This window comes from Malaclemys terrapin, chromosome 2 (genome assembly GCF_027887155.1).
Source record: "Malaclemys terrapin pileata isolate rMalTer1 chromosome 2, rMalTer1.hap1, whole genome shotgun sequence".
Classification (NCBI taxonomy): Eukaryota; Metazoa; Chordata; order Testudines; family Emydidae; genus Malaclemys; species Malaclemys terrapin.
The window spans coordinates 265,077,715-265,103,285 of record NC_071506.1 but is presented as its reverse complement, the minus strand read 5'-3'; the positions used below and the strand labels follow the sequence as shown (position 1 = coordinate 265,103,285).

Here is a 25,571-nt window from a genome sequence, read left to right as displayed (position 1 = left end):
CATAGGGCTAAATTCACAAGCAGGGATTTAGGTATCTAAGGGCTTGTCTACACTGTGACATTGTCAACAAAACTTTTGTCTTTCATGGGTACTTAAAAAAGTCGCCCCGCCCCGTGAAAGACAAAAGTTTTGCCGACTCAAGTGGCAATGTGAACACGGCTTTGTCGGCAGGAAGTATTTTGTCTGCAAAAGTGCTGACGAAATACCGACAGAGAGCATTTACACACGCTGACTTTTAGCAACAAGACTGCGTCGACACAGCCTTGTCACTAAAAGCTGCGTAGTGTAGACCAGCCCTAAGCCTAACATCTTGTTGCCTCTGGCATTTGCAGAACCACCACTGATCTGCCTATAGTCTTGAAGGTGTCTAAAATCCTTAATTTTCTATTGTTAAAGTCCCTGAGGCTCCTAAATTTTGGCTGGGCATGTACACAGCTGCCACGCACTGACGCTCTATGCCTAATTTGCACCTAAGCACTAGTGGGACTCACAGACTAGGACTTCCACCACTTAGCTTGCCTTGAGGGCCCAATTTGTTAGGCATTGCTCAACAGATGCCTAAACCCACACAAAAGATGCTGTCAGAGGAGGTGCACTACCAGTAATACAGAGGTTAGAGCACTCCCTCAGGATGTGGCAGACATAGGTTCAAATTCCTGATCCACAACTAGCAGAACAGGAACTTGAATCCAGGTCTACCACTTCCCAGTTGAGTGCCCTAACCACTGGGATATGAAATCATTCTCGCTCTCTCGCACATACTTAGGTACCTGCCTTCCTTTGAGGGGTATAGTTAGGGGGCTTAAGACTCTTAGGCCAAAAGATTCCCCCCCAAGAATTAGGCAACCACAGACAATTTTGAAGTGGGTTTATTTACGGTACCGGGAAGACTGACAAACAGCTTTAAAAATATGGTACCACAGTGGCCAGTTATATACATTTTTGTATTAATTCATTTGCATTTATTTGTAGATACAGAGACAGACATTGCTATAAGTTAAGAGAGAACCCTGAACAGCGATAAAAATAAGAACAGTACGTACATATAGAGGTCATTTTAATTGCATTAAATGTTTATGACAACCTTGGGTGGGAAGGAGGCAGGGTGAGGTGAGAGGGTAGGGATGAGTGCTTACAGATATTTGGTGGGCTGTGAAGGGAGGATTTGTTCTGTTCTAAGAGCTGAGTTACTGGGCGGGCATCGACCATATAAGCTTATTAACTGTTTACAGTTGTTAGTGTCCTTGCTACTGAATGCTATTGAAGCATTCCTGCTTGTTCTGCAGTTTTTGTTTTAGCTGTTAGCTAATTTTAACTTTTGCCTAACAAGACACACCTCCCTCCTAAGCATTTCCTGAGGCTAGTTTAGGTGGCTCGTGGCTCGGTATGCTGGTTTTTGTGAATCCCTTTTTTAGTTTCCTAATTCTCCTTATGCATTGTATGGGGAGCCTGGTGCCTAATAAGAGGTTGTGCAATGCGGCTGGGCCTAAAAGTTAGGTGCTGCAATGTTCAGTTACCCCCTGTCCATAACTTCTAAAGCGAGGAGCTGAAGGGTAAAGAGTTTCTGGACCCTACACCTTCCCATTCAATCTCAGTTGAAGGGCATGGAGAAAGGTGGTGTGCCTCAGTAGCTCATATTACTTCAGTGGGAGAAAATGAAAAATTAAAGAAGAGATAAGAGTTAGCAGTGGTGTTGGCCACGGGGACTATGAAATGATGCACAGAAGGGAAACAAAGAGGATTAGAGATATGATCTGACTTGTTTATGATATAACTGAAAAAATAGGATTATTCAGCCTGGAAAGGAAAAGGGCAGGAGATATCTGCATTGAGATATTAAAAAATACAAAGAATGATGAGAATGATTGAGTCTCCCTCCACCCCCACCTCATTAAACAAGAACAAGGAGTCACTTGATAGAATGGCCTGTAACTTTAGAACAGATACAAATATTTCTTCAACCAGCATGCACTCAGCTGGTGAAATTCTCTGCTAGTGGAGGTCATTCAGTCAAATACAGTGGCTGGATATTTTTAAAGGGCTCAATAATTTAATGACCTAGAATTGCACCTAGAATAGGGTAATTAAATCTCATTATTTAGAAAATAAGCCGGTTTATATCACATCTGGAAGGAATCCTGAGCACACCCACATCTCTTGCAAGCTTTGTGCAATTAGTGATGTTCATTATTGGGTAGGTGTTGGTGTGATGTTTTCTTCAGATACCTGCTACTGCCAGGGTTAGGGATGCTGGATTTTGTGTTCCATTATGTCAAATCTACTCCTTCTGCATTATGTTGACCGTCAGCTTTTCAAGTCTTTTGGTGGTGATACTGGCATTGGTCAGGAAGAAAAGAACTCATGGTTTCCCTTGTGAACATGAGTTCTAGATGATGCCTTAGTTTAACTGGACTTGCCTTGATAGACAGTTTCTTCTGAAATATATAAGGAAGTGTATTTTATTTCTATATCTTGAGCTGGCTTTAAAAGCTTTTTATTTCAGTTAGATCTTTCATTTCAGGTATGATAGGTGAAATATTTACACAAACAATTGCATTACACATAACTAAGGCTACAATTTGGTGATGGAGGTTGCGGAAGTCACAGGGCAGCGGGAAATGGCGCGGGACGAGGGATGTGCTGGCCGCCGCTTCCCGCCGCCCCCATTGGCCTGGAGTGGTGATCTGCGGCCACTGGGAGCTGCGATCAGCCGAACCTGCGGATGCGGCAGGTAAACAAACCGGCCCGGCCCGCCAGGGGACTTACCCTGGCAGGCCGTGTGCCAAAGGTTGCCAATCCCTGCCCATGTGGTCTGCATGTTTTATATCAATTGGCAAAGAGGAGGGAACTCCCCTTCCCTCTGTGCTGAAGCAATAATGTTCTGGAACTGGTGCATAAAAAATTACACGGCTGAAGTTCTTATGTATCTCCCGGAAAGGTAAAATGTCACAGCTGATGCTCTCAGGAGATGTCTTTCCCTGGACTACTAAAGGGATTTGGACTTCCAGATTCTTGTTGGCATATTTCAAACTAGAGGATTTCCATAAATGGACCTCTCTGCCACAGCTACAAACAAAAAATGCCATGGTCTATTCAAGGAGGGTTTTAGGTCATAATTCCTTGTGGGATGCCCTTCTTCCTTGGCTGAAGAAGCTGTTTTACACATTTCCCCTGATGCGTCTGATCTTCACAGCAGTGAACAAAATCAGACATGGTAAGGCTAGAGTTATCCTAATAGCGCCATCGTGGTCAAAGCAGGCATGGTTTCCTTACTTGTTTCACTTAGCTCTTTGTCCAGCGATCAACTACTGCATCCCAATCTGAGAATTCTCTGCCTCAAGATGTGACTCCTCCATGGTTCATGGGATTAGAGTCTGCTTGTTCTGCAGAGGCACAACAGATGTTACAAATAGTAGGCAAACTTCTACCTCAAAAGTGGAGAAGATTTAGTCACTGGGGCAAACTGCAGAAAGTTATTTCTGAATCTGCCTCGCTACAGCTTCTTCTGGATTACATGCTGCAACTAAAGAAAACAGGACTGTCAGTTAGTTCTTTTAAGGTGCATTTGGCTGCCATAATAGCTTTCCATACTACAGTTGAGGGATTCTTGCTGTTTTCTCTCCCTACAGCTATGAGTTGTGAGGGTTCTCATGAAAGTTCTGAGAAATCATTTCCCACAGTTAAAGTCCCAATATTGATTGGGAACCTTAATTTAGTTCTTAAAAGTCTCATGAAACCTCCTTTAGTGACCTGCTCCTTACTGAATTTGGAAAACAGCCTTCTTAGTGACTATTGCATCATCCCACAGAATCAAAGAAATTGGGGTCTTAGTGGCAGACCCTCTTTTTTACCAGGACAAGGTTTCTTACAGCCCAGCCCAAAGTTCCTTCCTAAACTTTTTCTGAGTTTCATTTGACTCAGCTATTTACTTACCATTTTTCTTTCCCAAACATAATTGTAGTCTGGCAACTGCTTTCCCTACTCTAGATGTTAGGAGGGAGTTGGCCTTCTACCTAGATAGACTAATTTTGGAAATCTCCTAGACCAGTAGTTCTCAACCTTTTGGGGCTCAGGATCCATTTGTAAATGTTTATGTCCTGTTGCAACCCAGTAAATAGTTTGTGCGTGAAGGCCTGGAGGTGGTTTTGGTCGGGTCCTGCCTGGAACTCACCCCACAGTGGCAGCTGCTGCAACTCCTGGGCTTGGCTGGGCTTGGCTTTCAGCGTTGCAACCTCCATGGTTGCAGCACCCCTCAGGTTTGGCCTTGCCTCTCAACTGGACCAAATTTGTGTGAGTAGAGTTGTTACCTGGCTCATGGGGTTGCAGTGCCACTCACTCAGATTTGGCCTACCCAGACTCCCGTCGTCATGACGGCTGGGCCAAACCTGAGTGGTGCTGGGATCCCAGAGGTTACAGTGTCTAGAGCAGGGAGGCAAGCCCAGTCAGGCCTGTGGGATAGGAGTTACAGAAGCTGCTACTCGACCCTTTGAAACATTTTAGTGACCCAATTTTGGGGCCTAACTGATAGGTTGAGAAACCCTGTCCTAGATTATTCATTTCATTTGCAGATTGATCTAAAGGTTCTGCTGTTTCTACTCAAAGACTATCAAAATGGATTCCTGGATATGTTGTTGCTTTACAGTGCTGCCTGCATTTCACCTCCTTCTGGAGGGTCAGCTCACTCTACAAGGTCACAGTCTACAGTTATAGCTCTAATTAAGAATGTCCCATATCTGAAATCTATAGAGCTGCTACATAGTTCTCAATACATACTTTCTCCCGACACTATGCGCTAGTTGATGCCTCTAGATCAGTGGTTCCCAAACTGGGGTTCGTGAAATGTTACAGGGGGTTCTCGGGAAAAAATTCCCTAATGGTGGACAGAGCTTCCCTAGGGACCCCGGGCAGCACGGGGCCAGCAGCCTTGGAGCCCCTGGACTTCCAAGAGCTAAGCAGATCAAAGCAAGCATATCTATCACACTGAGGAGATTTAAACTTCAAGTCTTCTTATAAGAAATGGAAAGGAAGGTGGATATTTTTTCCTGTTTTTAAAATTAAATAGGCAGCTAATATTGTTTTTAAAATTATTATGAAGAACAAGTTTAAGCTTTGTTGTAACATGCAAGCAAACAATGAACTGCTCAAGACCTGAATGCTTGTATAAGAGGAACTCTTTCAGTTGGCTTCTTAGATACCTTCATGCTGTTTCACATCTGATACTCTTGATGAAACATAGGAGCCTTGTCTTATAACAAGCTTATTCAAAGTGATACAAGCTACGAAAGTGAGATCTTGGAAGAGTGTTGCCATTTTCATAATGTAATAAAAATACTGTAATGATAAATAATAATTAATAATAAATAGTGTTTAATAAGCATGTCATAAATTCTTTTTTTATAATTCCAAGATCACTGCTTTTATAATCTATACTTAGGTAAAGGAGAAAATCCCTGGGAATATTCTTTTTTAGGAGGGGGTTCGCGAGACTTGACATTTTGGTGAAAGGGGTTCACAGGTTGTTAAAGTTTGAGAACCACTGCTCTAGATCCTATATGGCAGTTGGCAATGCAATTCTTCAGTTCTCAGTTCTGGACTTGATTCTGAAGCTCCCTCCTCCCTTTGGGGATACTGCTCGGGAGTCACCTCAACTGGAGCACCCATAAGGACACTACTCAAAGAAGAAAGAGAGTTTACTCACCTTGTGCATTAACTGTAGTTCTTAGAGATGTGCTCCACTACCGACCCTCCTTCCCTTCTGTTTCAGAGTTTCCTTCTGAGACTTGGCGGTGCAGAAGGAACTGAGGGCAGTTTGCCTGTGCAAACTGATACAGCCTTGGTACAGGACACAGGCCAAACAAGCACTGCTAGTGAAAATCTCTGATCGAAGGTGCAGGGGGCACACTCACACCTGAAGTGGAGCACCCCTGGGGGGCACATCTCAAAGAACTACAGTTACTGCTCTGTGTGAAGTAATTTCTATTTGAGCCTAAAGATCAAAAAACTGTCTGGATTTATTAGGGAAGAATAACAGGTTTTGGCAGGTAGAGTAACTTATTTTTGCTAAATAAATTACAGGACAGGACAAAGAAGGCTTCCAAGGCTGTGGGTTTGATTTATGATATCAGATTAATTCTAGAGGTTTTAAACTACATTCCCCTCACCCTCTCCAGTGTGGAGTCCTTGAATGGCATAGACTGGAGCATTGTATATAAACAGAACAGCTCCTTGTGGACTGCTCACTCAGTCATGTAATATAGTTACAGATCTAGTTTCTTTTGGCAGGAAGCTTGTACAAGCTGTGATCTCAGCATTTTTTTCTTGTTTACTTTTCCTTCCATTTTGCAGGGTTTGTATGTGTTCCATAAAATACAAGGCCAAATTGATGGAACTCTTATGAATAAAAGGGGATGTTTCTTTTAAATTGTTAAATGTATGGCATCAGTTTTAAGGGTTTTCTTCTATTGCCATTCTTAAACTGTCTTGGAGTTAGTCTCAGGGGGTGTTTTATATAAATCAGACTTGAGTCACCAAATAGATTTCATGAGCTGTCTCCAGAGGAAGTCGAGAAGGTGAAATTACAGTTCCAGTAGTGATGCAAATAGCTAGTATGAAGCCTTCAAAGTGCACAAATTAATAGGTAAAAGAATTATCCATTAATTATAAACATAGCCACTATTGGCCTCAGGTAGAATTTTCAGACATGCCTATAAATGAGTTAGGAGACTAAGTTCCATTGACTTTCAATGAGACCTAGGCTCTTAACTCAGGGAGCTTTGAAAATTTTATCCCCTACCTCTTGACCAAATAGAAGCTATCGCCAATAAAGTACCAATGAAAATGCTTCATAATTTAGATTTGTGCAGTTGGCCAAGAAAGGGGATTGGTGATGTTCCTTACATTTAATTAAAACGAATTTCAAACACAAACAATTAAGAAAATATAGTTGAAAAAATATGCAGCATTCAAGTTGAGAATTTGAACATCAGACCATTCACAGGTTATCCCTAATTCAGCCATTTTACATATACTTTGAATATGTTAGATATAATCCTTTATACTGCAGAGTGAATTAACCTTGCTATATGTAATCTAACTTGAAATTTTCTGACTCACGTGTGGGTAAATTCTTGACTGCAATTGTGCATTACAAGATTTTTGTGTTTAAATTTCCCTGTATGCTTTTAATTGAAAAATATACACGATATTGCTTCTGTTTAAAAGAATGGTAAAATTATTTCAACATCATTCGGCAAATAGTGCTCCTGCATTTTCTTGACTTCCGACTACTTTAAACAGGTGGAACAAGTTAGGTTTCTTCAGTTTTTCCAGAGGTGTTCAGGTTTTGGCTGAGAACATGCATGAGAACTTCCAGCCCTAACGTATTGAAGTATTTAGGGGTTTGGAAAGTTAGAAGTCACTGAAAGTAGGACTATGTGAGCCATAATTATGGCCCTGATCTTGCACCACTGAAGTAAAATATAGTTCTGCTATTTCTTTCAGTGGCAGCAGAATGAGGGTTTAACTGAATATGTAAGTTCTAGTAAATTTAAATAAAAATTAGAAAAACTTGAATATGAAAACTGTTCAAGTGCACAAAGATAAAGAATGGGAATAACTTTTACCTTGATCCTGCAGTATGCATAGACCCTACTCTAGGTGCAGGGCTCCACCTGCAATGGAGTTTTTAATTTGTAAGAAATCCATTCCGACAGAAATTAAACCAAGATTCTCTACATCAGGATGGCTATTTAGTGAGCTTATAAGAAAGAAAAAACAAGCCCTTACAGTCAGTAGTGGCAGTAGTAGTGTGTGTGTATATTTATATGTACAATTATAGTAAACTTACATGGTGGTAAAGTCTGCATGGTTCCTGGCCCCTACTCATTCTTCTTCCTTTTTAGATCCCCACAGCTCAGAGTTCCCATGGAGCTCCTAAACCTTGGCTCTGGCTTCTTTTACAAAACTGTTGAGCTCCTAACCTCAATAGAGTTTCTACTACAATCTCAGCCTTCAGATAGGGATTTCAAATGCAATGTCCATTTCAGCCTCAAATACATCATTGCTACTGCATTAGAACAAAATATAATATTAATTTGAGCAACATTGTATAGTTAGAAAGAGGTATATTGAGTTTTTGAGGGAAGATGTTTACAAAAGCCCTCCACTGTCATGTTTTCAGGAAATAATATCAGCTTATCTCTGAGTACTATTTCTTGTTCTTTAGTAACTTAACATGCTGTTTTTGTAACACATCACTTTAGAAGAAAATGTGCTTATTCCAGTAGTTACACCATGCCTTTATTTAAAAACAAGCAATCCTGCCCCAATTAAAAAAAAAATCCAACAAACATGCACCTTGTGAGAGACACTAATCAGAACTTTTTAGAGGTGGACAGGAAGAGAAAGCAAAGCTGTCTTTTTAAAGGAAATTTGTATATTGCACAATTTCCTGTCTCTAGCTATAAGGAAATGGTGCTACACAAACAATTAAATAGAAAGATTAGAAAATCACACTTACGGTGGGTGCCTCCTACTATGCTCTTGCCTTTGAAAACCAGATTTTTAGCCTTCCCAGCATCCTCTGGGGCAAATCACGGCTTCCTACTCCGAACTGGCTGGCTAACTTCTGTCAGCCACATTTTTTCCCCGGCATGTTTTACTTTTAGGGTCTAATTCTACCTTCTGTTAATAATAATAATAATAATTATTATTATTTATTTTATTTGATTATAGGTGGAGCTGGTAGCACCACAAATTATTAAAATTGGCTAATGCTTTCCATCATAAGACCCTCTTTTCAGTTGTGTAACTCCCCCCCATCTCCTTCCTCCTTGGATTACTCGGGAGCAGGCAGCACTCAGCTGTGTGCTTGGGTGCCTGACGTGGCAGTAAAGGAGATCCTGAGTATCCCAGTGGTGATGTTGGATAGGTGCGAATCCTCTCCCCACCTCTCTGCTGCAGTCCTTTTACTTGTACAGTAAAGAGATTAAAATTGGCAGTGCCTCCACCTGGCTGGGCCCTGTACACACTCACTGGCATGCCTTTGGGAGCCTCTAGGAATAAATGAGCTAATCTGTGCAATGAATCTAACTCAAAAAAACAATTATAAACAATATACACTTAGATTAGAGTTAACGCGCCTTTACTTAACTATTTAAGTAAACATAGTATAACAGACTGAGATTGAATGCCACTACTAATTTAGATCAGCAAGGGGCAGTTTGATAAATCATAGAACCATAGAACTTGGAAGGGACCTCAAGAGGTCATCTAGTCTAGTTCCCTGCACTCATGGCAGGACTAAGTATTATCTAGACCAGGGGTCGGCAACTTTGGCATGCGGCTCGCCAGGGTAAGCACCCTGGCGGGCCGGGCCAGTTTTATTTACCTGCTGACGCGGCAGGTTCGGCCGATCGCGGCCCTCACTGGCCGCGGTTCGCCGTCCCGGGCCAATGGGGGTGGCGAGAAGCGGTGCGGGCGTGCTTACCCTAGTGTGCCATGTGCCGAACTTTGCCGACCCCTGATCTAGACCATCCCTGGCAGGTATTTGTCAAAGTTGCTTTTAAAAATCTCCAGTGATGTAGATTCCACAACGTTCCTAGGCAATTTATTCCAGTGCTTAATCACCCTGACAGGAAGTTTTTCCTAATGTCCAACCTAAACTGCTCTTGTTACAATTTAAGCCCATTGTTTCTAGTCCTCACAGGTTAATGAGAAATTATTGTCTGCCTCCTCCTTGTAACACCCTTTTATGTACTTGAAAACTGTTATCACATACTCTCTCAGTCTTCTCTTCTCCAGACTAAATAAACACTTTTTTTCAATCTTCCCTCATAGGTCATGTTTTTTAGACCTTTAATTATTTTTGTTGCTCTTCCCTGGACTTTCTCCAATTTGTCCACATTTTTCCTGAAATGTGGCACCCAGAACTGGACACAATACTCCAGTTGAGGCCCAAATCAATTAACAAATGCAGTTTAGAGTAGTAAATGAAACTTATATAACTTTCATTTACACTGTCACCATTTATCCCACTCCTGAGTGTACACTCCTCTGGATTTCAGAGTTCTAAACTCTTGCATGGGTGTGCTTGAAGATCTTGAAGCTGGGGACAGCAGTCTTTTGGTCCAGTGAATCAGTCCAGCCAAGGTAACAAAGGGCAGAACATTTCTAATTTGGGATCATTCCAAGCTGCACACCCGCTCTGAAGATTAGAATTGTTTTAACCAGATGTCAGCAACTCTGGGTTCTGGTTAGATGACAAGACTACTCCACCTCTTTGCAGACTCAGACAACCCTTTGAAGTCTCTTTGCTGTCCCCCTTCCTTTTGCAAACACTTTCCCAAACAGCAAAGGCAGTGGTTACTCACACTGCCTGCTTTGCAGGCCTTCCTCAGTCAGTTCTGAGCAGAGCAATTGCTCTGATTCCAGTGATGCCCATCAACAGCCTCTGAGGCTCCTGCTTAATCCAAGCCCCAGCAGGCTCTCAGTAGCAGCTTCTGGCTTCCTTGTAGCAGCTCTTGGTATGGGCAGAGCTCCACAAAAGCAGTCTCAGCTCCTCTCCCTGAACTCCCCAGCAAAGGAAGTTTCTCTCTCTGTTCCCCAAGGCATCATGGGCATTGTAGTCTCGAAGGCTGGATTGCAGCACTCAGGATCTTCCCAACTGGAACACTCCCAATTAAGTTCTAAGACTCCTCTAGTAAAGGGTGCCAGTTACTAATGTCTTTGCCAAATTTTAACCATTCATTGGGGCGTGTGTGTGTGTGTGTGTGAGATTTGTTAATCAGGCTTGACTGTATTAAATAGGTGAAAAGTACAAAGTTCAGAATGCAATGATTTACAGGCCTCTAATATTAAATGTATACGTGGAATACAAAACAGGAGGCGCACAAAACTGAAAAAAAATATCTAAGAGGAAAGAAAATGCACCTTTAACTGCCAAAGCATTTTTTGTCCTCTTATGGCATTATCTCTGTTCCTAGCTAGATGGTCCTCTGGCTATAAGCTAGGGTTACCATACGTCCGGATTTTCCCGGACATGTCCGGCTTTTGGGGGCTCAAATCCCCGTCCGGGGGGAAATCCCCAAAAGCCGGGCATGTCCGGGAAAATCGGGAGGGAGGGCTGGGCCGGGGTCGCGGGGCCGGGCGCGCGGTGCCGGGCCGGGAGCCGGGCCGGGGCCGCGGGGTCGGGCCGCCAAGGGGGTGCGCTGGGCCGCGGGGCCGGGAGCCGGGGGGTCGGGCCGGGAGCCGGGCCGCCGGGGGGGTGTGCTGGGCCGCGGGGCCGGGCCGGGAGCCGGGCCGGGGCCGCGGGGCCGGGCCGCCGGGGGGGTGCGCTGGGCCGCGGGTCCGGGGGCGTCCGCGGGGCCGGGAGCCGGGGGGTCGGGCCGGGAGCCGGGCCGCTGGGGGGTGCGCTGGGCCGCGGGTCCGGGGGGGTCCGCGGGGCCGGGAGCCAGGGGGTCGGGCCGGGAGCCGGGCCGCCGGGGGGGTGCGCTGGGCCGCGGGGCCGGGAGCCGGGGGGTCGGGCCGGGATCCGGGCCGCTGGGGGGTGCGCTGGGCCGCGGGTCCGGGGGGGTCCGCGGGGCCGGGAGCCAGGGGGTCGGGCCGGGAGCCGGGCCGCCGGGGGGGTGCGCTGGGCCGCGGGGCCGGGAGCCGGGGGGTCGGGCCGGGAGCCGGGCCGCCGGGGGGGTGCGCTGGGCCGCGGGGTCGGGCCGCCGGGGGGGTGCGCTGGGCCGCCGGGGCCGGGATCCGGGGGGTGCGGTGGGCCGCCGGGGCCGGGAGCCGGGGGGGGGTGCGCCGGGCCGCCGGGGGCCGGCCGGCAGTGCTGGGCGGGCCGGGGGTGGTCGGCCGGGGGTGGTCGGCCGGGGGCCGGGGCTGGCACCCCAGGGCCCGAGCCGACCCAGGCTGGAGCCGCCGGGGGGCCAGTCTGGGCCACACCTCCTCCCCCCACACCCCCCCTTACCTGCCCAGGCTTCCCGCGAATTAAATGTTCGCGGGAAGCAGGGGAGGGGGCGGAGACTTTGGGGAGGGGGCGGGGCCGGGGCCCCGTGGAGTGTCCTCCTTTTGGAGGCACAAAATATGGTAACCCTATATAAGCTAAATGTAGATTCTTTGGATTTTAGTTCTTCTGTTGCTTCCACAGCTATTGCTGAACATGCATTTTGCAGCTGGGCTCACAGTAGTAAATGAACAGTTAGGCCTGTCTACTCTAGCCAGTCGAGTTTCCCATGAGAGCAGTTCCACTGGAGGTCGCAATGGTGGGAGCACTAAGACAGAACTCTCATTGCTGCCATTGTTTTAACAACCATGCCATTTAGACTTGCTCTGAGTTAAAATGCCTGTGATTGGAAACCCTAGTGAAGTCCACAATAGCACCCGCTAGATAAGCTGCACCAGTGGAAGCAACAGTCTAGAGCAGATACTGCTCTAGAAGCTTTGCCAAAAGGGGATTTGCTGCAGTTTAATGAAGAATTAAACCTACAATAACTTTAGATGGGAAATCTCATCTTTTAAAGGAGAATGGCAGACTGTTTTAAGCAAACAAACAAACAAACAAAAAGCCATGTTGAATTACCTCCCACTCATTAACAGAATTGTGCATGTAAAAATTTAAAACATTACTTTAACCTTCCTTTCCTTTACTTGCCAAACCTTAAGTTCAGTATCTGCACTTTTCCTGCAGCAGATGACAGCACTAAAACCTGAGGGCCCAATCCTAGTTCCAAAGAAGCAAAATTGGTGACATTCCCAAATTTTCACACAGACTCTTCAGATCCCCAATTTCAGAGCAAGATTGAGTCATATTATAGCCTATAGAGGTGTTGATGCGATGGCATGTTGGCATCAAATGCTGTGAGGTGTGAGATCCTTAACTATCATTGAAATGATTAAACTTACTTTTTAAAGGACAAGGAAACTTTTCCATTCACATTTTATCTGTTTCAGATCATGCTCAAGAAATCAGAAAAAAGAGTTAAGTCTTATATTAACTGAAGCACTGAAGTGACAACTATGGAAGCACAAATAGAAAACAAGTAAAAATGAGTTGGGTATATTAAATCATTTTAAAATGAATCCCAATGTACAATAAATAAAAAGAGGATTTACACTTGGTAAAGGAACACCAGATACAGTAGTAGATATAATTAGAGGTGAAATCATCTTAAATTTACACTTAATTGTGTTGAGTAATGGAATTGACTTAGCTGTGTGCAAAAATAAAAATAATGAGATTATAAGAGTGGTCATATTAAAAAGTAAGTTGTGAGGGAGACTTGGAGAAGCAAAGGCCAGCTTTCTAGAATCTCTCTTTTATCAGGTTATGGAATAGCAAATCAGAACTACAAGTAAAATGGTAAAGTAAGAAGTTTTATACAGATCCAGGAATGAACATCTGTTGCCTGGCCACATGTTGAGGATGCACATTCAGCGAATAGCAAGTTAAACCCACTCCTCCCTTTCCCCACTTTTTCTGCTGACCATCCTATGAAAGTGAAGAGGAACATGTAATGCTAGACTCCTGGACTGAAGTGTTTCAGGTACAGCCTCTGAGGCTGAGTATCTTCACACTCAACATCACACACTGCAACTAAGTAGTTCAATGTAGGAGCTCCAGTTATGCAGGTTATTGCATGCATTGTCACCCTGAACCAGAAGGAGATGAGAGACCAGATGCAGAAAGGAAAGACACAGATTGGATAAGGGTGGAAAGACAACTTTAACCCTAGCATTTTTTCCCCCAAATAAGTTCCCTGACAAATATTATATGTGTGATCAAAATTTAGAGTCACTGAAGTAGTTACCAGCCTCTCTAAGAACACCCAGAAAGCTCCATAAAATGCCAGCTTTCAAACCAATGATTTGAGGGCACTGTTTCCACTGATGAAAATAATCTTGAAGACTGTATCCTGTGTCAACAAAATATGCCTAAACAGAAAAGTTTGCAGTGTTGTTGTAGCCATATTGGTCCCTGGATATTAGAAATACAAGGTGGGTGAGGAAATATCAATTATTGGACCAACTTCTGTTGGTGAGAGATAAGTTTATAAAGTAAAAACTATTTCCCCATGCTAATTTTTCCCCTACTGTTACTCACACCTTCTTGTCATCTGTTTGAAATGGGCCATCCTGATTATCACTACAAAGGTTTTTTTCTACTGCTAAGCCCACTTTAATTGATTAGTCATGTTAGAGTTGGTATGGCAACACCCATTTTTCGTGTTCTCTGTGTATATATATCTTCTTACTGTATTTTCCACTGCATGTATCCGATGAAGTGGGTTCTAGCCCACGAAAGCTAATGCCCTAATAAATTTATTAGTCTCTAAGGTGCCGCAAATACTCCTCGTTCTTTAAGCTTACCCAGAGCTCTTATCCAGACCTCTCACCAACAGAAGTGGGTTCAATAAGAGATTTCAACTAGCAGTAATCATGCCTCAGATTAACCTCATTGGCTATGATACTGCCACTGCACTACTACTCACCCAGCTTGTCTCTCTAAACAGAAATGTGTCAGTCAACATGGCCTTGCATTTGGCAGAATCGTGCAGTCTTTCTAGAAAATATCATAGAGGTTGGGCTACAAGCCTGACTTCTGCAGAGACTTTTGCTGCTCCAGAGAAGCCCAAATGAGAGTGCTACAAGAGATCAAACTAAATTTGTTCCATCTGGGAGCTTTCAATCCCACTCCACCTAGCAACAGATGGGCGAGTCTCTCTACCACTTCATTAATTATACTCCAGTAATATGCTCTTGAAGTGAATTTCCTTGGATTATGTAGTGACGATTTTTGTGAAGTTCAAGCAGCATGGTCTGAGTTCCTCGTGAAAGACATTTTCAGAAGTTTGTATCAGACTAATCTAATTAGTAGGTTTAGCCAGGCTTTAAGTTTTGTGTGTGATCACAGAAATGGCACACTGTTCAGTCAGACCCTGTGCTTTCTCAGGGTGTCTATACTACCCGCCGGATCAGCGGGCAGTGATTGATACAGCAGGGTTTGTTTTATTGCGTCTAGTCTAGACGCGTTAAATCGATCCCTGAGCACTCTCCTGTCGACTCCTATACTCCACCGCCATGAGAGATGCAGGCAGAGTCGACGGGGGAGTGGTAGCAGTCGACTCACCGCGGTGAGTAGGTCTAAATACGTTGACTTCAGCTACGCTATTCACGTAGCTGAAGTTGCGTAACTTAGATCGATTCTCCTCTCCCCCCTCCCCCCCCGTAGACCAGGCCTTAGAAGCTGACAGTGCAGGAAATCAGCTGTGCAGGGAGAGACTCGTTGAGTCTGTGTGTCAGAGCTCTACCCCTGTTCAGCCATGTTCAGATCTGTGGGAGGAAGAAAAAAAAAAAAGATATGGACTGGCAGAGGAGAGTTCTCAAATATCTGAGAATGGAATCCCATTGCTAAGGCAAAATTACCATATATATCTTCCCTCTATGCCTGCAAGTGGATAAAGTCTGTGAGTCTAGGAGTGGAATGCAGTATACTGAATGGCCAGATAGACACCTTTAACACCTTGCAGCCCTGGATAATGATATCTGGAATTGTTCTTGGGGTTTGCAGGGAGTAAACTTCCTCCTTCCCTATAGGGCCTCTCTACACTGTTATCAGACATATGACAGTAGTGCTAGAAGGAGCAACTCTGAGTAGCACCTGCCCATGGTAAGGCAGAGTGTGGTGTTGCAGGAGAACAAAAGTGGCTTAACCCTGCAGTTTATGGCCATGGGTAAGGATACTATGTATTCACGGAAGTTCACGGATTCCTTGACTTCTGCGGCCAGGGCTGTGCACTCCCTCCTCCGCTCCCAAACACACGTGGCTATGGCAGTGGAGCTCCAGCTGTCATTCCTCCCCCAACCCTGCTCCTAGTTATTTTTAGTAAAAGTCATGGGCTCCTGTGAATTTTTGTTTATTGCCCGCAACCTCTCCATGATTTTTACTAAAAATAACTGTGACAAAATCTTAACATTAGTCACATGTCTGCAAATTTCATCTCCGAGAAAGTGTGCCACAGCACCAAAGGACACTACCAAAACCAAACTCTGTGAAAGTGACAACCACACAAATTGAACAGTACATTTACTGCACCAGGAAAAAAATCCATGCCAGAAAAATAAACCCAGTCCTCAACCTCCCCCATGACATCCAGTACTCCTAGAGTGTCTGGAAGGCAAATTGACACAGTGCTTCCCAATTCCTGCCTGTCTTCTCTTGACAAATTGTGGGGTGAGGAATTCTATGGCACAAGCAAGGACTGAGGCAGAGTTTGCTTGAGGTGGATTGCTACCCTGGTTTGACAAGAGGCTGCTATCAGTAGAAGTGGTGGAGAGCTCAGTGTAGCAATGTGTGTGCATCATCTGAAAGCCATTTTCTTCTATAAATGTTTATTTTTCCAAGTTACCATTTGCCTTTTGATACAGTTTCTCTTGATAAGTTTATCTTTCTGCTTTTTAAACTTTATTTTTTCACATATCATTTACAAACTCTCACAATGAAGATGAAAAAAAGAAGATTCATAATTATATTCAGCTGTTACCTATCTTAATGATTTTCTTGGTAGTGAATGCTATTAACATTGCAAATCAGTTTTCATCATCATTTCTGTTTTCACATGTTCATACCTTTCATCTTTGGGCACGAAGCATTCTGTGCTTGATCTCTGTTCAGACGTGAATTTTGGTGGGGCATGTTTGAGGAAAATCTTTTCAGATGATTTTGAATAGGCAAACTTTAATAAAATAAGTTACCTATTTTTTATGGACAGGATTCTGTCAAAATGGCTGAAATTTGAAAGTTGGTGTGGGTTTAGTCCCCATTCAGGAATGGTGCTAGGGTTTTTTGTTTGTGAAGAGAGGTTTGATTTAACAGCTATACTTGTTTTGAATATTGTGTAGTAAGCATTCTCTGCTCTGCCCATTGTTATCTTCAGAGCTATGTGTATGCAAAATTTTGGAAATGCACTTTCCAAAAAAAGCAATAGCAGTCAGGTAAAGACTTTGGAAAAGGCTTGCAACTCTCCAATTTGTTATCCTCTCTAGTGATCTTAGTGCTCTGGAGTAACTGCTTGGTGGACATAAGAACTGGGGGAAAGCATTGCTTGAACCCTAATCAGTTCCCTTTTTCCTTGTCCTTGGATCTCAGAAACAGCTTCTGCAGCTCAGTTTTTGTAGGTCTCCCTCCCTGCTCCCCACCACGCTTTTAAGGTTTCCTTCTACTGATGCTGTGAAAGCCCCTAAACTTAGGCACTGCTTTATCTGTGGCTCATCTTATGTCTGACACAGATCAACATGACAAGCATTTTTGGCTGTCTAAGCTCTGAGCATATTTCTTGGGGTTTTCAGTCTTGCTCTGCCTTGACACCTTGGGCCTGGAAATAGCATCTATTCTGACTCCTCAGTTGGTAATGAAAAGCTGCTTGGCCTCTGTATTTGGTGTCTGCTTTCCCTGCAGTTATGTCCCTGGCATTTTGGAACTAAAGTCAGTACTGAACAGTATCAGAGCTAAGTAGTGTTGCTTGTCTGTCTTGAGAAGCTCTCTTTCAACAGGTTTCAGAGTGGTAGCCATGTCAGTCTGTATCAGCAAAAACAATGAGGAGTCCTTGTGGCACCTTAGAGACTAACAAATTTATTTGGGCATAAGCTTTCATGGGCTAAAACCCACTTCATTGGATGCATGGAGTGAAATATACAGTAAGCAGTATATGTATTACAGCATATGAAAAGATGGGAGTTGCCCAAGGCCGGTGCAACTCATTAGGCGACCTAGGCGGTCGCCTAGGGCACTAGCATGTGGGGGGCAGCATTTCGGGTCCTTCGGATCTTCGGCCGCCCCGGTCGTCGTCGGCATTTAGGCGGAAGGAGCTGGGGCAGGGGGGCGCAGGGACGGCCGCCTGCAGCAAGTGGGGGGGGCGAGGCACGCAGGGGACCCTCTCCCCGCCTGAGCTCACCTCTGCTCTGTCTCCTCCCCTGAGCACGCCGCCCTGCTCTGCTTCTCTTCCTCCCAGGCTTGTGGCGCCAAACAGCTGATTGGCGCCGCAAGCCTGGGAGGCGGGAGAAGTGGAGCGGCGACGGCGTGCTCGGGTAGGGGGCGGAGCAGAGGTGAGCTGGGGCAAGGAGCTGCCGCATGGTGGTGCCTCAGGGCAGGGGGGGAGCTGCCGCGGGAGGGGGTGCCTTAGGGCGGAGGGGGAGGCAGAGAGCTGCCACAGGGCTCGGGGGAGGGGGGCCGCAAGGTGGAAGTTTGCCTAGGGCGCGAAACATCCTTGCACCCGCCCTGGAGTTGCCTTACCAAAAGGGGGGTCAGTGCTAACGAGGCCAATTCAATCAAGGTGGAAGTGGCCCATTGGCCAAACCAGACAGTCTCTATGCAAAAGAATAAATGGACACAAATCAGACATCAAGAATTGTAACATTCAAAAACCAGTAAAAGAGCACTTCAGGTTGGGTGGGCTGTCTGAAAGCGAGGACTGCCTGTCTCCCAAGTGTGTGAGTTAGGGATTGTCCTTCAGGATAGGTTGTAGATCCTTGATGATGCGCTAGAGAGGTTTTAGTTGGGGGCTGTAGGTGATGGCTAGTGGCGTTCTGTTACTTTCTTTGTTGGGCCTGTCCTGTAGTAGGTGACCTGTTGAGAATAGGCCACTTCTACCTTGATTGAATTGGCCTCGTTAGCACTGACCCCCCCATTTGGTAAGGTAACTCCCATCTTTTCATGTGCTGTAATATATATACTGCTTACTGTATATTTCACTCCAGGCATCCAATGAAGTGGGTTTTAGCCCATGAAAGCTTATGCCCAAATAAATTTGTTAGTCTCTAAGGTGCCACAAGGACTCCTTGTTGTTTTTTCTCCTTCAGCAGTAACACTCCATATGCTTGGAAAAATAAATGATTAAATGCTGATAAAAGATAGCCCTCTCCCCCACGATCCCCCCTCAGCTCATTGCTCAAGGTATGACTTCTGGAGGAGGGTACCCTTTGTCTGCCTGACAGATACCTGACTTTCAAATGACTCAATATGCAAACAGTTTTTCCTTAAAAAGGAGTTCTATAGGTTCTGTTTGTATTAATAAATAGAGTGAAAAGTCAAAGAGAACATCTGTGACAAGCACAAATATTAGAACATGTTCAGGCGGTCTTTGGTTTTATAGAGAGGCCACAGAAACTGATTCAACTGCCTCTCCTCAATAAAATATAAAGCCTGGTAGAGGCATAATAGTTCTAACAAACATCTGAGATATAAGTCCCATTGCTAGCAGCAAAATTATAATTTACAGTTGAAAGATAGTCAATTATGTATATTCTAGAGAACGAGAAGAAAAGGAAAAAAATAAACTGAAAGCTAAGTTCAGTCTGCAAAAAGTCATCAACTTCTGGTTCTCTCTCACACCTTAAATCATCATGCCAAATGACTTACCTTTATTATTATTGGAGAGCACCTCGGTTTTTTTGCATACGTTCCTGAAACTTGGAATTAAAAATGCACATCGTTGTTTGTGTTGTGTAGTCCTGGCTTTCTGTGGAATGATGTGTCCACACTTATATCCGCATGAAGAGAGAGATTTATTTCACTTTTGTATATGTTAGCACATTATCTATAAGGGAAAAATCTTTTGTATCAATTATACTAACCAAAGACTTAAGATTGTTCATGTTCCCTCTGTAGCTTATTTGCCTGGTCTAGAAGCAAAGTTTATTTCATTATGTGTTATTGTAATAACACACAGGCACCCCAGTCATTGACCAGGACTCCATTGTGCCAGATGCTGTACAAACCGAACAAAAAGGAGGTCTCCTCCCCAAAGAGTTCACAGTCTGTGTGTTACAGAACAGACAAGCCACTTGAGTTCTGGTACAGAGAGGAAAATTATGATTAAGAAGGAAGAGGGATTATTTAGCAACATTTTGGAGGAAGAGCTAGTATTCATATTTATATTTTCTTCCTTTTATTTTCCAATGCCTCTGCCCCAGCCAGTTGTTTTTTTGTTTTGTTTTTAAGAGAAAATTGCAGAATCAGTAGGAATCATCTGCACGAATTACAGCCAAGAAGGTGAACGGGAAGTACCTATTTACCAAGGAGGCATCTTTCTTTTGTTGCCACTGTTAATATAAGTGTAGTGGTGAATAAGTGTCTTCTATATGTGGTAATGAGCTTTCTATAAAATCTAAATGGCCCTGGAGTTAGTTTTGATGAGCTGTCTTTTGCTGAGGTTGTTTCTTTAATCAAGATTTGCAGACCCTCAGTGCTGTTGAACAACATAAAAGCTATTTCAAAATAGTACAGTGCTACATCGTCTTTCTAGATATGGGTGTTTTGTTGATGTGGAGGCTAAAGCCTGTCTACATGAGAAAATTGCACTGGTTTATATTGGTTTAAAATTACACCTTTTGTTAAGCTAGTTAACTTTCTTCATGTGTAGACAAGGCCTACGTGATTTCTCCTCTTGATTAAGGGTGATAGTAGGTTACCATATCTCATAAATAAAAAAAGAGGACCCTCCACGGGCCCTGGCCCCGCCCATTTCCCCACCCATAGCCCCACCCCAACTCCACCCCTTCCCCACCCTAACTTCGCCCCCTCCCCCCCCCCCCACTCCCAGCCACGTGGAAAGGGCTGCCCCAGTGCTACTGGCTTCAGGGTTTTCCGGGCAGCCCCCAGACCCTGCGCCCCAGCCAGCGCTTCCCCAGCGCAGCTGGAGCCCGGGAGGGGAAGCGCCCAGCCGGGGGCGCAGGGTCTGGAGGCTGCCCAGCAAACCGTGAAGCCGGTAGCGCTTGGGCTTTGGGCAGCCCCTATGCCTCTGGACCCTGCGCCCCCGGCCGGGCACTTCTCCTCCCGGGCTCCGGCGGCACAGGGTCCGGAGGCACGGGGGCTGCCCGAAGCCGGTAGTGCTCGGGCAGCCTGGCTCTTAAACAGAGCCGAGCTGCCCAAGCACTACCGGCTTCGGGCAGCCCCTATGCCTCCGGACCCTGCGCCCCCAGCCGGGCACTTCCCCTCCCCGGCTCCGGCGGCGCAGGGTCTGGAGGCACGGGGCCTGCCCGAAGCCGGTAGCGCTCGGGCAGCCCGGCTCTTAAACTGAGCCGAAGAGGAGCAGAGCCTCCAGCCGCGGTGGCTCTGCGTAACTTACACTGTGTCAGTTACACAGAGCCGAAGAGGAGCAGAGCCTCCAGCCGCCACGGCTCTGCTCCTCCCCGACTCTTCGGCTCTGTTTAAGAGCCGGGCTGCCCGAGCGCTACCGGCTTCTGGCAGCCCCCGTGCCTCCAGACCCTGCGCCCCCAGCCGGGCACTTCCCCTCCCGGGCTCCAGCGGCGCAGGGTCTGGAGGCACGGGGCTGCCCGAAGCCGGTAGCGCTGGGGCAGCCCGGCTCTTAAACAGAGCTGAAGAGTCGGGGAGGAGCAGAGCCGCCATTTTCCCGGACATGTTCGGCTTTTTGGCAATTCCCCCCGGACGGGGGTTTGACTGCCGAAAAGCCGGACATGTCCAGGAAAAAGAGGACGTATGGTAACCCTAGGTGATAGTAGACATGAGAGAGTGTACTGTTCTGGATGTACGTAATACCTTCTAAACTCCCAGACACTGGAATATACATAGTTTATTGCGTTTGTACAGGTGAAAAAACCCAAACCAAATGGAAGCAATTAGCAAAAGAACAAATTCACATCTAACAGCCTAACTACAGTAAAATGCATGAGACATTACACGGAGAGAAAGTTACTATGAGTTTATGCAAATTGGCATAGCTCCTTTGCCATCTGAGGATTTGGCTACTTCTTTTCACCCATGCTGACCTACGCTGTCTTATAGTAGAGTTCTCTTATTCTCCAAACTTTTGTCACCCAATCACAATTTGTTCAGGGAATTCTACCAGTCAGGAACCAAAAATATCCCTTCCCATTTTCTATGGAGGAATGAAACTATTTGCCATACAGGCCCATGGATTTCTTAATTGATGTGAAATTCCAAATCCAGGGGGAAAATCCAGGATTAAATTCTAATCATGTACATATTTATATTTGTATTAGACACAAAATATCACACACAAGAATCAATTTAACATTTAGACAAAAAACTCCTTTAGCAGTCTCTAACTGCAGTTATATATCTATTATTTCAGCTTTCTTGGCATCTACTGTTAATGCTGCATTTCAGCTTTCGTTATAGACCTGTTTTCACTCACTCATCAGTTTCTCAAAAATTCTCCATTTGAGGTGAAGCTCGGTCCCAACAGTTTGGGCAAAATGTCTTCAGCCGGTGGAGTTAAGTAAACAGGAAAGAGTTCAAAGTGTGTTTTTTAAAATAATCATGCAGCTTTTTGTGGCTTAATAATTCAAAATGTCCAAACTTGAAAACCTCAAGCATTGAGGGATAGTGAAGGATAGTTGCTTATTAAGCAGTGAAGGATAGTTGTCTGTTAAGCTTGAAGTAAGTGAATTTTAAATGGACAACAATATAAGTAATTACTGCACATGCATGAAAGTGATTTTTTTAAACAAAAACAAAAAAACATAAAGTTCTTAGAGGTGTTTAGTAACATTATTGCTTTTGACAGTACTGGTTGTGCAATGTCTCAGTGCCAAATTGTGATGTGCTATCAGTAGCTAGGTTTGTTCATGTATCTACAGAATTGTATACTGGATTTTTAAAAAAATGGAATTGCAGAAAAAATTCCACAGAATTCCATAGTTCTTCATACTGTTTTTTGTGTTTCTACCAGAGTACCGCATTTTGTAGAGTCATTCAGAAACTTCTACCTAAATTTAAGGTGGCAAATCCAAAATAAAGCATATTCAGGAAAGGCAAAAGTAATTATTTTCCTAGCAATATAAACTTGCTTACATTGTGAATATGTCGTATTTAGTATTATTAGGCTGACGTGTCCTTTTTCAGTATACAGTGTACTATATGGATATCAGGAAGTTAAAGGTTTTCATTACTTATTGCATGAATTGTGTACACATGTGACAGCCTAGCTATTATAGGGTTACCAGGTGGTTGAAAAGGGACCCTGGTGGCTCTGGTCAGCACCGCTGACTGGGCTGTTAAAAGTCCGGTCAGCTGCAAAAGTCCGGTCAGCTGCACAGCCGGGCTGGTGGGCTCCCTGCCTGGCTCTGCGTAGCTCCTGGGAAGCAGCCGGCATATCCCTCAGGCTCAGGGGAAGCCATGGGGGCTCCACATGCTGCCCCGGCCCTGCCCGAAGTACTGTCTCCACAGCTCCCATTGGCCGGGAAATACAGCCAATGGGAGCTGCGGGGGTGGTACCAGTAGGGGGCAGGATGCAGAGCCCCTGTGGCTGCCCCTCCCCCTAGAGCTGGAGGGAAATGCCGTCCACTTCCTGGGCGCCACCTTGAGGTAAGTGCTGCCCGGAGCCTGCACCCCGAAACCACTCCCATGCCCCAATGCCCTGCCCCAGCTTGGACCCCCCTCCCAAACCCAAACTCCCTCCCGGAGCCCGCACCCCCTCCTGTGCCCCAACCACTTGCCCCAGCCTCGAGTCCCCTCCAGCACCCTGAACCCCTCATTTCTGGCCACACCCCAGAGCCTGCACTCCCAGCCCAGAGCCCTAGCACCTCCCACACCCTAACTCCCTGCCCCATCCCTGAGCCCCTCCCACTTCCTGAACCCCTTATTTCTGGTCTCACCCCAGACCCCACAGTCCCAACCCAGAACCCCTATTCCCTCCCGCAGCTCAACCCTCAGCCCTGTGCCACCTCCCGCACTCCAAACCCCTCATTTCTGGACTCACCCTAGAGCCTGCACCCCCAGCCCAGAGTCCTACCTCCTCCTGCACCTCAACCCTCTGCCCCAGCCCTGAGCCCCCTCCCGCACCCAAACTCCCTTCCAGAGCCTGTACCCCAGCTCCCTGCCCCAGCCCAGTGAAAATGAGCAAGTGAGCAAGGGTGGGGGAGAGCAAGCAATGGAGGGGGGAGGATGGAGTGAGTGGGGGCTGGGCCTCGGGGAAGGGGCTGGGCAGTCTCTTGCCTATGAGAAGTGTAACTGTAGCATTTCCTGTTTTCTTTCATTTAAATTTGCAGCCTTCATAGTCTTTTTGAATTAATATATTAAAGACTTTCCACTTACACTAGCTGCAGACTGTTGCTGGACTGCTCTATTGCAACATAGTTGTTATACAACTCTGTTTTTTGGTGCGAGGATCTGGGAGAGCTGTCAACAGATGTCAACTTAAGGGACAAAGGGCTTGCTACAAAGCCAGCGAAAGTCAATAGAAACACTCGTTGCGTTGACTTTAATGGACTCTGGATCAGTTCCAAAGTGAATACACAAAGGTAGAAAAATCTCAACAAACAGGCTCCCTTGCTCTAAAAATTAAATGATCTGATTTTCGTATAATAAAATAGGGGGGAAAGAACACAACAAGAAACTGCTACTTTTTCTCCTTATTATCTTAGAAAGGGAAGACTTGCCCTTCAGTTTTAAGTGTCTAAAGGATTTAACCATTCTCTGTAACTAGTGACAGAAGCTAAATTCTAGCAGCTGCTTCAGCTGTAAACTATAACTTGAAGAGCTTTAAAACTCTTTAAAGAGCTTTTTAAATGTACTCCTGAATAATCCTTCCAAATTACCTTCCAAACTTTGTAAATAGGAACTTTAATAGACAATTCCTTTTGAACAGGTCAAAATAGGATATAAGAATAGATCCCTACAAATCTGGAAAGCTTTGCCCAGCTTTATGCATATTAGTACAACATACTTTAAAAATCATTATACACAACTGTGTTGAGTTGTTGACTTGCTGCTATAATTTACAAATCCAGTACTACTACTCCAGCAAGCTTTGGAAACTGGAGCAGAGTTTGTTTAGGCCAGGTGGGCAACTATTGCCTGTACTCGCAGCATTGATATGGGACACAAAATTAATCTATTGCCACCGTGAAGAAGCAGAGAGCTACAAACTCTGCACTGTGATCTATTTAGCTTGATAACATTACCAGATTTCCATCTAAAGCTGAGTATAGTCTAGATGGAAAACTTGGGTACATTCATTCACAAAGGGAAGAGTGAGTCTTTATATGAGAAAAGAACAGGAGTACTTGTGGCACCTTAGAGACTAACAAATTTATTACTCCTGTTCTTTTTGCGGATACAGACTAACACGGCTGCTACTCTGAAACCTGTCTTTATATGAGAGTGAATCTTTTTACTGTATATCCATGCAGTTCATAGTTAAGTAGTAAGGATAACACTTAACTCGTGTATCATTTTCAAAACACTGTACATACATTACATAATTTTCACCACACACCTGCGAGGAAGATAAATAAGTTTTATTGCCTCCCATGTTATAGACAGAAAAAAAGAGAGAAACTGAATGACTTATCTAAGGCCCCATAGCAAGTAGGTATTGGAGCCAAGTGTTAAAGATCAGGAGTTCTTAGCCCCAGGCAAATCTGCAATGCTTTCTCTATAAAGGGAGAGTTTTCCCAGATTCTCCAGGACCCCCCAAGTGGATGTAAAGCTGAAGAAAACAAGTCCCACTGACTGTTATCTTTTAGGGCAAGTCTACACTGGCAACGTTAAAGCGCCTCTACGAGGGGCATAGCTACCAGTGCTGGGGTGCACTGTCTAT

The 25,571-nt window shown here is 45.1% G+C and overlaps 1 protein-coding gene, 1 long non-coding RNA gene and 1 pseudogene across 10 annotated transcripts in view; 1 reads left to right on the top strand and 2 right to left on the bottom strand.

The window, feature by feature from the left end:
• The window catches only part of ZMYND11 (zinc finger MYND-type containing 11), a 163,362-nt gene that overhangs the window by 43,912 nt on the left and 93,879 nt on the right, over positions 1–25,571 (top strand). Inside the window, exon 2 of one of the 9 annotated variants that reach the window (XM_054021050.1) lies at positions 12,943–13,031. The exons of 7 other annotated variants lie outside the window; for them this stretch is intronic. The gene's annotated coding sequence lies outside the window, so the exon portion shown is untranslated. Of the gene's footprint in view, positions 1–12,942; positions 13,042–25,571 lie in introns of all 9 variants that reach the window. One more of the 9 variants, XM_054021048.1, reaches the window with a different exon arrangement.
• Positions 752–5,946, bottom strand: LOC128833117 (uncharacterized). Its single transcript, XR_008444113.1, has 3 exons — positions 5,699–5,946; positions 3,274–3,383; positions 752–2,435 (listed from the first exon to the last, which is right to left on the bottom strand). It is a non-coding gene; the product is annotated as an uncharacterized LOC128833117 (long non-coding RNA).
• LOC128833258 (U4 spliceosomal RNA) lies at positions 14,301–14,476 on the bottom strand (annotated as a pseudogene).